We start from the raw sequence: 12,732 nt of genomic DNA, 5'->3' as shown, positions 1-12,732 counted from the left end.
CACTTTTCTGGGAGCGGGACATGGTGACTTCTGAAGTGTATTCCCATTCCAAGGCCCTGCAGGTCACAGATGATAGGATCCTCAGGTTGTCACTAAAAGTCTCTGTTTAGACGTGGCTGAGAAAGTCCCTGCACGACCAACTTCCCCATCCGTGCCAAGCGGTCAGTTACAGAAGTATGTCTACCGAGAAGAGCAAATTCCGCTTTTCTCCACAGCCAGGGAGGGGAAGGTGGCAAAGCAGCAAAGGGGCCTCTTGGAGAGGGCGTCAGGGTCACGTTTTGCCTACAGCGATTTGCTCCTCCGAGTGGACACTGCTGCACCAAGAGTTCAAATGCATCCATAGACCAAGGGGAGAAGACTTGGAGGAAAAGATTGCCGGCTGCTTCACCTTATGGATTGCAGCAGACAAGGACCCACCCCAAGGACAGGAACTGAAGTGCGTGCTGCTTTCCACACTGAACCCGTGAATGAGCAACCGTGGGTCAGTGAGTGAAGCCAAGTTGCCGGTTGCGACCGGCCCTCCCATCGTGACCTTCAGTTTTGACATCTGCAACCTGAGGCACTGATGCTTAGACTTACTGAGGGGCTCAAAGAAACCTAAAATCAGGAGGAAGGCACTTCCTAATGGCAGCGTGGCTGTTTTTGTGAGGGTGATGTTTGTCTCAAATACTATTTCAAGGCATGTTCCTCCAAACATAATATGATGTCAGTGTGTCCAATGGGACCTTGGAGAAAACTGACCGAGGATGGAGTCCTGCAGTGTTAACCCTGGGAAAGGCTCGTGTTTCCCTTGCCTCAGTTTCCTCATCAGTAAGATTAAAAATAATACTAATGCAGGCCGGAGCTGTGGCGCAGCGGGTTAAAGCCCTGGCTGAAGCGCCGGCATCCCATGTGGGTGCTGGTTCAAGTCCTGGCTGCTCCACTTCTGATCCAGCTCTCTGCTATGGCCTGGGAAAGCAATAGAAGATGACCCAAGTGCTTGGGTCCCTGCACCCCCGTGGGAGATCCAGAGGAAGCTCCTGGCTCCTGGCTCCTGGCTCCTGGCTTCGGATTGGTGAAGCTCTGACTGTTGCGGCCATCTGGGGAGAGAACCAGCAGGTGGAAGACCCCTCTCTCTCTCTGTCTCTGCCTCTCTCTGTAACTCTGTCTTTCAAATAAATAAAATAAATCTTAAAAAAAAATACCGATGCTGCAGAGACATGAGAGCAAACAAATGCAAATATTTTTCAAAGTAGTCAAAAAATGATGATAATCACTAGTGGCACCAGTTGTATAGTAACTCAGCACAGTGCCTGGCCCACAGGAACAATTATACTCATGATGGTTCTGGAGAGTAACCTGTATTTGAGCCCCAGCCCCACTTCACCCCAATCCTGTGGCCTCACCTATTTGTGTTCTCATTATCTGCACAATGAGGATGATAATTGCATCTACCTCGTAGGATTATAAAAGGTAATTTCGAGGATTAAATTAGATAAAACCTGTAAAACATCTAAAATAGTGTCTGGCACATAGTAAGTGCTCATTAAATGTTGGTTGTGGTGATGAGGATGATGATGGGCGGTTCGCAGAATATTTTTAGGGAAGGTGAATCTAGGCTCCTAAGGGCAGGAACCATGGTATTCCCTAAAGCTTTTGATTTAACCTCTGGTTCCCTGTAACCATTCAATAAATAGTAGCGTGATGGTGGTAGTTTGGGAGTTGGAGCTCCATTATCTAGAATCACAAAATAGACTGTGTATCGACTGTGTCTCCCAGGGCCTGCCTGTGTGCCCTCTATTAATCACTCACTGACAGGAAACTGACAGAGACTGTGAGTTATCGCTCATTTCATTAGTTCTATTTCTGGACCACTCTGGCCAATCCCCTGGGGTATCCGCAAGTGATCCACTACTGTGGGCAGCAGGCCCTGGCTACTCTGAAGCTAGGGTTCATCTTAAGGTTTAATTAGAATGGACCCAGGGATTCCAGTCTGAACCCAAGAGGGGTTGTTTCAACAGTAACTCCACAGACTACATTCATCTTCTGACAGATCCCTCACTGGCAGGGCCATCAGTGACATTAACAGAGTGTCCTGTAAATTTAGCCTTCTGTTTCTGAATGCCAATGATGTGTAATGCTCACTTGCCAGGGGACACCTCATCAGGTATCCCTCCTCTTCTCTGCTGTAAACTCTTGAATCAAGTCCCACAATGCAAACATTTTGACTACCCATTACTCTGATTGTCACTAACAATACACTATGCATGTCCACATACCCCTGTTTCAGCTACTCCTACAGCCTAGAGAAATGATGTCTGACTATTGGGAGCTCCCATAGGGGAAACACCTGGTTCTGTTAGCACAGCGGTGCAGCCCGTGATCCAAAAGGTCATTTATAATCATCAACAGCAGGGAAATTCCTAAAACTCAGGTCAGCGAGTAACGTAAGTGATATGGGAGACAAGGCAGGCTCTGAGGTGACTGAGCAAGTGTCTAAAACATCTGTGCATAAGCTTCCTCACCTAAAACAGGAAATACTATCTCTGAGCCCATACACACACACACACACACACATATATATATATGAATGAAAGGATGCTAACTTGAAGAACAAGATTATATTCCTGGTTATTTCATTGTTGTTTCAAAACTTCGTTCTGATTTCCTAGGGAAAAGAACAGAGGGAAGCAAAGAGAGTTCATACAACCAACTTATTTTCTTTTATTTGTTAATGTTTACCAGTGTTTTCATTAACCAACACAAATTTATGTGTGATAGCATTCTAGACAAAAGCTACCTGAATTTAAAGGCCTTGTACACTGTGTAGAGAAAGGAATATGTACTTGCTTTACCAAAATAATATATAGAAGGGTGGGGTTGCCTGGCCGAAGTACTCTGGAGCAAGTCACCAGTTCCTTAAGGATCTGCTTCGAAGTGTGGGATCAGAGGCCAGCAGCTGCTAGTTGTGGTTTCTGCTCAATGGGAGTGCGACCCATTCATTATAACTCTTGATTTGAAAATTGGCCTTAACCAGACTTTCACACAAATATTTTTCAAAAAGTTCATAGCAAATGAACATTATGAAAAAGTTAAATGAAGTTCAAATTTTTTTTCACTAAATGAACTTCATTTTTATTTTAATATCATTTTTTCCACAAACTTTTTGAATTACCCTCAAATTAAACAGTACTATGTGCTATATGGAGATTAATAAGTTGCAAAGGAACATCTGACTCTGACATATAGCTCCTGAAGCATGAATATGTTAGCTGGTGGTAAGGAGCCGGGAAGGAAGAACCTTAGGCAGGAAGAGAGAGTGTGATGTCAGAAGGCCTTGAGGTGTGAGAAAGCAAGCTGTGATTTCAAGGAACAAAGAAGCCAGCTATGGCTGGTACATGGACACTAAGACATTGCATGGGTAAGAAGAGACTGGAGAGAGGAGTGGATAATGATCAGGATGCAAAATGTTGTGGATTGCATTTTTCTCCAAAGAAATGTAGGAAGCACTAGAGGGTCTTAGTCAGACCAAGCTACTGTAACAAAACTGCATAGGCTTGGGAGGCTCACAAGCAATGGGAATTTATTTCTCACAGTTCTGGGAACTGCAAGCCATATCAGGGTACCTTGCATGGTTGGGTTTTGGGATTCCAGACTGCTGACTTAGCCTTGTATGTTCTCATGGCAGAAAGAGGGTGGGAGCGCTCTCTGGAGTCTCTTCTCAAGGGCACTAATCCAAGGGCACAAATCCTATTCCCGAGAGCTAATCACCTTCCAAAGGAGACATGGCACTGAGGGTAAGAATTGCAACATATGAGTTGGGGGGTGTGGAGTGGACACATTTAGCCCACAGCAGACTGACATGATCATTATAGCTGCTGTGCAGTGGAATCCTCTGAACTTCACACTGCTAACTTCTCAGGGGCAAGGCTGTATCTAACACTGACATGTAAGAAGAAGGAGTTCTACATTGTAAATCACAGCAAAGTTCATGATGCTGCTGGGTGAAGCAGTTGGGAAATAAGAAACAAAAACCTTAACAGGCCATGACAGAACTGCGTTCTGATCAACTAGAAGAAGAGATAAACTTTGCTTATAAAATTTTTGGCCATTTATGCCAATCACTCTAGTCACTTCACCTGAAGTTTCCTGAAACTCAGATACTCATCTAGTGTTTACTCAGTCCCAAGAAATAGGTTCCTTAATTAAACAGTAATTCATAACCCAAACAACTGCTCACCCAAAGGTTTCTGAACAAATAAATACTTTTATCAATAGAGTGCTAACTAATACTGCATATCCATTTAGGGCTCCCCTTCAGACACCCTTGATGAAATTTGATCTCTCAAATGAATTTAAAAAAAATCTTTGTCTTCCCCCATATTCTAAGCAATTCCTCTGCCCATGCCTGAGGGTAGAGTGGTTGATAAGAACCCTTAGAATTACTCTCTTTTTATAGCCTATTAGGTGCTTGTGTCTGGGAAAGTCCCCTCCTTTAACTAAAACAAACCTTTAGAAATAGAGGCTTTGATGGGATAGTTTTCGGAGAAACTAGCCAGAGTGAATTGCTTCCTGAAACAAGTATTTGCTTATACAGTGTTTTGCCTAAAGGACCATCTGTAGGTCAATGTTACACTACAAAGGGAAGTAAAGTTATTCAATGTTCAGTGCGGGGGCAGCATCAACAAATAGCAAAGAAAAATCAGTCTCAGCCCTCAAAAATAATCATCCATGCAAAATATTCATTTAGTATCTACTGCATGCCAGAGACTGCGCTAAATACATCTAAGATAGAAAAACTCCCCACATTTCTGAAGCTTGTAGTCAGGTCAGGGAGAAAAAGTAGCCAAGTAAGCCTATAAATAAACTAACGTTTTGGGTTCTAGGGAGGTGAAGCAGATCATGTAAGTCAGTATAACCGCGAGTGGCTAAGAAGGACTGTGTAGGCAGAGTCTGAGGTTCTTGGGGAAGGGCTCTCCGAAGAAATGACTTTTGATAGATGATGGAGGTAAAGGGAAGAGCAAGTGGGGTGGCACTGTTACCGGAGAAATTGCAGGGTTCTTGTCTTCGCGCAAGAAAGAATTCAGGCGTGAGACAGAGAGTAGTGGGAGGTAAAATAGCAAGGTTTATTAAGAAGGAACATCTGTAAGGACGGATGGGCACCTCTCCAGACAGGGCCTGAGAGAGAGTGCCCAGTCCCTCAGACTGGGGGAGAGGGAGGTGGGGGGGGCTGCATGGGTGAGTGGAGAGTACACCCGGCCAGGCCAGGCGGGCGGCTCAGCAAAGATGCAGAGAGCTGAGCGCGCAGTCCAGTTGAGGCTGGGGGTTTTTTAAGGAGATGGGTCTTGCTTCCCCACCTCTGCTCCTCTTGGAACAAAGGGCTTTTTGGATGTAAATAGAAAAACTTCTCTTGAAGGTCTGAAACAAAGGACTTTATGGATGCAAATGTTATCAGACCTGAGGAAGGGAGCAGGGTGTTTGACATGCAGATACTGGGCTGCACCTGGGAGATTGTGGAAGATTTATCAGGCAGGAAGCAGGAGGGGTGAGGGCCTCCACCTGGCAGGTTATCAGGTAGAAGGGGGCAGGGCAGGCAGGATGCGAAATCTGGGCTTCCCCTGAAACCTTGTTAGGATGACTTTGAGATGCAGATGCATATAGATGTCTTCTCTTTAGGCCTGTCACACACACATAAGCTCATAACTGACTTCCTACCTAACAGCACGATGAGCAATGTCAGTGAGGCTAGCATCAAGAGAATGAGAGGCAGAGTTAGAGTTAAACCACATGCAGCCAGAGAATCGGGTAGGACTAGACCAAGCAGTGTTCAGAAAATCAGGGTAATGATTTGTCACTTCAGTCTAGGAACAATATAAATCCACTGGCATGGCTTAAACATGAGTGATTTTACATAAGAGGATACTTCAAAAAGTTTTTGAAAAATAAGTTCATTTTGGTGAAAAAAAAAATTTGAAAACCATGCCGAGATTTTTCATCATATGCTCTTTCCATGAGATTTTGAAGACCCCTTATATGCATGGAATTCAAAAAAATTTGTTTAAGATTTTATTTATTTACTTGGGAGGCAGAGTTACAGAGAGAGGGAGAGACAGAGAGAGAGGTCTTCCCTCTGCTGGTGCACTCCCCAAATGGACTCAATGGCCAGAGCTGGGCCTGTCTGAAGCCAGGAGCCAGGAGCTGCTTCTGGGTCTCCCATGAAGGTGCTTATGGCCCACTGGGCCAACTTATACTGCTTTTCCTGGCCATCAGCAGGGAGCTGGATCAGAAGAGGAGCAGCAAGGACAAGAACCAGCACCCATATGGATGCTAGCACCACAGGAGGATGCCTAACCTACTATGCCACAGCGTCACCCCCTCAAAATTTTTTTTGCAACAAAATAAACTTATCTTTCAATTCTATTTTCCATGAAAGTTTTGAGGTCCCCTCATACATTCTAAAGGGTCATTTTTGGTGATGGTAATGTGTCCAGGTAGATGCGTAGCCATCACCAGAACCCACATGTCCTGGGAGGCAGAAGAATGAATCTTAGCCTCATCATTTATATCCAAGTGTCGTTAGTTCACTCTGAGCCTTTGAGTTTATAATCTGTGAAATGACGAATACTCTGCTTACCTAATGAAGCTGTGCAGGCCTCATAAGGCTACTTGGAAAATCAGACAATACATGAGAAGGAGTTCATTAGTCTATGTACATTTCCATCATCACTAAAGAAGGGCACTTCCTTAGATTCTGCCTTTTGATTTATTGACCAGTATATTCAGAAGGACACAAAAGGATGAAATGGTAAAATAGGAAGATACACACACACACAAAATGGACACTAAATGTAGAGGGCCTTTAATACTTTTGAAAGTTTCTTCATATTTTTTTCTGGATATTTGATTTTTATTTTCCCTGAAAGTAATAATAACAGTAATGTTTTGAATGCCAACAATTTGTAAAATACTCTATTTCATATGTTAACTTCTATAATATAGACACTATTATTCCCATTCTACTTAATATAGAGGATTGGTGCTGAGAGAGGTTAAATAATTTGTACAAGGTAAATATTTAGAGGATGGAGCTGAGTCCAAATAATCTAATTCCAGAGTTTGTGCTCTTTACCACCTCTGCATCTATAATGAATTTGAGGGATTCTCTAAAGCTCAAAGACAATCTTGTCATGTAGAACTCTTGGGTATTTGGTATATCTTGGGAGAGGCCAAGGCTTAGAACTAGATGGTTAGCTTCTCTGATCAAAATCTGCCACATATACACACACATTTCTTAGCAAGCAGACCTCAAATAGTAACATATTGTGAACTGATAACCTTGATAACCCAGCTTCCATCCATTTGGAGGAATTCTGAACATAATTTGCATGACAATGAACTTGAAGCAAATGTGACAGTATTTCAGTGGCAAAATGCAGCTATAATACTTCTACCAGACAAGTCTTTTTTGAATCAAATGTGAATACAGGACAGTTCAGGGATCAAACCCAGAATACAATCTAACAATGAAGGGCAAAGAACTGGTTACAATTCTCTATTCAGGTAAGGGTGTAGAGGGTGTTAAAATCTGTTAGCCCAGTCTTTTTCCACATTCTTTTTTTGTTACTTCCCCCAATAGGAGAAAATTTTATTTAAATTTATTTTTTTATTTTAAAATATTTATTTATTTATTCGAAAGAGTCACACACAGAGCAGGGTAGACAGAGAGAGAGAGAGAGAGAGAAGAGGGTGGGGCAAGAGAGAGAGATCTTCATCCACTGGTTCACTTCCCAGGTGTCTACAATAGCTGGGACTGAGCCAGGCCAAAGCCAGGAGCCAGAAGCTTCTTCTAGGTCTCCCATGTAGGTGGGTAGGGTATTAAACACTTGAACCATGTGCTGCTGCTTTTCCCAGGCTATAGCAGGGAGCTAGATCGGAAATGGAAGTCAGGACGCTAAGGTACCATAGTGTTGCAGGTGGTGGCTTTACTCACTACACCATAACAAATTTAATTTGTTTAATAATAGAAACTAACTATTAGGGTCATAAAACCTTCACCTTATCTCAGATATTGTTCACCTCCCACCACCCCCAAAGAACCAATTATTGACCAATTGAAGACAATATTACTATCACCGAGGATGCGAGCTTTAGCCAAACCATACCTTGAATATCCATAATTCCAGCAATAGCCTGTTTACCACCGCTGTAGTAAGTAGCAAAACTTCGGATATTGCTGAGAGACACCGAGGAGAGACACTGGAATGTGGACTTTGTGATGAAGTGCTAGTTGCCCTTCTAGGAAGAAGGAATCTGGTCAAGTCAGCTGTCTACCTTTAGAGAGTAACTCACTCCAACTACTGTGTGCATAAGGGAACAGAACCTGTACTACAACATTTTAAAGTTAATTACAGATATAATAGGAATCCAGAGCAGGTGAGTAGGTAGAAGAGATGTATTTTGGGAGTAGGTGAGACTACTATCTAGGAAGGAGAAAAAGGTAGGAGTTGGCTCAGAAGGAATATAAGCAATGCATAAATGAAAATTAGCCTGGCTGTTCCCACCACAGTTTTTCTTAGGTATATGAAGTAATCCTGGAAAGGTCCTATGTTTGTAGGCACCGCACAACATTTGCTAAGAATTAGGAATATGAGAACAGTGGGACTTGAGCACAGTCAGGGTTATAGGAGACAGCAGAATCAGAGTGTCTTGTATTTTCAGGATAAAAGAATTTTTAGATATTGGATAGAAAATAGCAGTAAGCAGGCTAGCCAAGTTTAGTGAAACAAATACACCTGACAGACCAGGTGGCATCTCGGGAAAGAGCTGACATCCTAGTCTGTATTCAGACTGGAGTTTTATGGATTTGGATATGGCTTCCCATTTCTCTCCTTCCTTCTGGGGATGTTGCTGGGTGAAAGGCTTTCTGGGCATGCAGTTCCTGAAATTTCTTCTAGAATGTTAACAGCACAGTGTTAATGGACCAAATAGCTCCCCTCATGCACAGCAGGGGAGGTCCCTAAGCTGTACCTAGGGGAGGGCTGGGACCCACCTAACAAGATTATGCTGGTCAGCTCCCAAGGAATACTTCCACATTTCACTCCTCATTTAACCATTGTCTTCAAAGAATTTTCATTTTCTTCAACTCCTCTTACCCTCTTTTTTTTTTCATTTATTAAACTTTTATTTAATGAATATAAATTTCCAAAGTACAGCTTATGGGTTACAATGGCTTCCCCCCTCCCATAACTTCCCTCCCATCCGCAACCCTCCTCTTTCCCGCTCCCTCTCCCCTTCCAATCACATCAAGATTCATTTTCAATTCTCTTTATATACAGAAGATCAGTTTAGTATATATTAGGTAACGATTTCAACAGTTTGCCCCCATATAGCAACACAAAGTGAAAAAAATACTGTTGGAGTACTAGTTATAGCATTAAATAACAGTGTACAGCACATTAAAGACAGAGATCCTACATAATATATTTTTTTAAAAAAATAATTTTCTATGCCATTTCCAATTTAACACCAGGTTTTTTTTTTTCATTTCCAATTATCTTTATATACAGAAGATCGATTCAGTATATAATTAGTAAAGATCTCATCAGTTTGTACCCACGCAGAAACACAAAGTGTAAAAATACTGTTTCAGTACTAGTTATAGCATCACTTCACATTAGACAACACATTAAGGACAGATCCCACATGGGATGTTAGTACACAGTGACTCCTGTTGCTGACTTAACAATTTGACACTCCTGTTCATGGCGTCAGTAATCTCCCTAGGCTCTAGTCATGAGTTGCCAGGGCTATGGAAGCCTTTAGAGTTCGCTGACTTTGATCTTATTCCGATAGGGTCATAGTCAAAGTGGAAGTTCTCTCCTCCCTTCAGAGAAAGGTACCTCCTTCTTTGATGGCCCCGTTCTTTCCACTGGGATCTCACTCACAGAGATCTTTCATTTAGGTCTTCTTCTTTTATTCTTTTCCATGGTATCTCGGCTTTCCATGCCTACAATACTCTCATGGGCTCTTCAGCCAGATCCGAATGCCTTAAGGGCTAATTCTGAGGCCAGAGTGTTGTTTAGGACATCTGCCATTCTATGAGTCTGCTGTGTATCCTGCTTCCCATGTTGGATCATTCTCTCCCTTTTTGATTCTATCAGTTAGTATTAGCAGACACTAGTCTTGTTTGTGTGATCTCTTTGACTCTTAGACCTATCAGAGCCATCAATTGTGAACTGAAATTGATCACTTGGACTAATGAGATGGCATTGGTACATGCCACCTTGATGGGATTGTATTGGAATCCCCTGGCACATTTCTAACTCCACCATTTGGGGCAAGTCCTATTGAGCATGTCCCAAATTGTACATCTCCTCCCTCTCTTTTTCCCACTCTTATATTTAACAGGGATCACTTTTCAGTTAAAATTTAAACACCTAAGAATAATTGTGTGTTAATTACAGAGTTCAATCACTAGTACTAGAACAACAACAACTACAAATACTAAAAAGGATAAAGTATTACATTGTACATCTAGAGTCAGGACAAGAGCTGATCAGGTCATTGTTTCTTATAGTGTCCATTTCACTTCAACAGGTTTCCCCTTTGGTGCTCAGTTGTCACCGATCAGGGAAAACAAATGATATTTGTCTCTTTGGGACTGGTTTAATTCACTCAGCATGATGTTTTCCAGATTCCTCCATCTTGTTGCAAATGACTGGGTTTCATTGTTTCTTACTGCTGTATAGTATTCTATGGAGTACATGTCCCATAATTTCTTTATCCAGTCTACTGTTGATGGGCATTTGGGTTGGTTCCAGGTCTTAGCTATTATGAATTGAGCTGCAATAAACATTAATGTGCAGATGGCTTTTTTATTAGCCAAATTAATTTCCTTTGGGTAAATTCCAAGGAGTGGGATGGCTGGGTTGTATGGTAGGGTTATGTTCAGGTTTCTGAGGAATCTCCAGACTGACTTCCATAGTGGCTTAACCAGTTTGCATTCCCACCAACAGTGGGTTAGTGTCCCTTTCTCCCCACATGCTCTCCAGCATCTATTGTTGGTAGATTTCTGAATGTGAGCCATTCTCACCGGGGTGAGGTGAAACCTCATTGTGGTTTTGATTTGCATTTCTCTGATTGCTAGTGATCTTGAACATTTTTTCATGTGTCTATTGGCCATTTGGATTTCCTCTTTCGAAAAATGTCTCTTGAGGTCCTTGGCCCATCTCTTAAGTGGGTTGTTTGTTTTGTTGTTGTGGATTTTCTTGATTTCTTTGTAGATTCTGGTTATCAACCCTTTATCTGTAGTATAGTTTGCAAATATTTTTTCCCATTCTGTCGGTTGCCTCTTCACTTTCCTGACTGTTTCTTTTGAAGTACAGAAACTTCTCAATTTGATGCAATCCCAAATGTTAATTTTGGTTTTGACTGCCTGTGCTCCTGGGGTCTTTGCCTGTACCTATATCTTGCAGGGTTTCTCCAATGCTCTCTAATAATTTGATGGTTTCGAGTCGTAGATTTAAGTCTTTAATCCATGTTGAGTGAATTTTTGTGTAAGGTGAAAGCTCCTCTTACCCTCTTACACACACATAAACTAGTATCTATCTTGCTACCCAACAGTAGGAAGAACATTATCCATACTATGTTTTTTTCTTTCAAAAAACAAGTGCTTCTGCTGGGATGAGTTCCAGTCAAGGCAGGTGCACACTTGTACTATGAAGCCATATCTGTTGGGAGGGTTTTTCATGCAGGACCTAAGGCTGGGTCCAAATGATGCCTTGCTTGTTTTAACTCCTTTTGGTTGGTATGTGGCAGGATTGCTTTCTCAGGAAGAGAATGCTTCATGGTGGGAGATTTAAAATTCATGAAAACCTTGGTTATTCAGGCCAGAAAAATAGACATAGTCTCCTGCAAATTTTGCATTCAATTTCAGAAAGTTCATGGCCCATGACTCCAGTGGGGAAATTGATTTGGAATATGATGAAACTTCTTGTTGCTGAGTTTTAAAAAGATGTTTGTCCCTCGGTTAATAATAACATTGTTGTGTCATCATTTGTCATATTTAGGTATTTATATTTCCAAGGTTCTTGTCCAGGGTATCAATCCTGAATTTTAGTATTACATAAGAGAGTGTTGTTTTGTTCTCACTAGTGCATCATTATACTAACCAAGACTATAAATGGGCTTGCCCTTTGAAACTGTGTACTCTCAGAACAGCTCAGATCACTGATTCTGCTTGGCAGGTGTGGGATGTGTGATTGAGTCATTCTAGAATCTGAAAGGGATATTTGTTAGAAGGTACAGGGAACAGTGACTGATTCAGTAGCTCCTTGGGCTCCAAACAACCTGGTACTTACCACAGTTTACATTTGAAGGAAGCACTGCCCCTTCTTTAGTGGTCGTTAGATGTAGAGAGATGAAAGCAAGCAAAAGCAGAAGTTCCAAGGGCAAGCACAGTGGGAAGTGTGGAAGAAGGTTTTTGTGTGTGTGTGTGATTTTTTTTTTTTTTAAACCACTAGAAGATAAGGCTGGGAGAGCATGGGATGAAGATCTGGCAAATTTGGTCAAGTCATTTGGAGACTTTTTAAGTTAAAAACAATAGAGAAGAGTAGTTAGTAGCTCAGGCGCTGAGACTAGACTGTTAAGATTTGACTCCTTGCAGTGGCTTGCTATCCACATCCTTTCATTTCTCTGTACCTCAGTTTCCCCATTGGAGAAGCCCCTAATGCTATCCACTTCTAAGGATTACTC

This window comes from Lepus europaeus, chromosome 4 (assembly GCF_033115175.1).
Source record: "Lepus europaeus isolate LE1 chromosome 4, mLepTim1.pri, whole genome shotgun sequence".
NCBI classification, from domain to species: Eukaryota; Metazoa; Chordata; class Mammalia; order Lagomorpha; family Leporidae; genus Lepus; species Lepus europaeus.
This window is presented reverse-complemented; position numbering follows the sequence as displayed.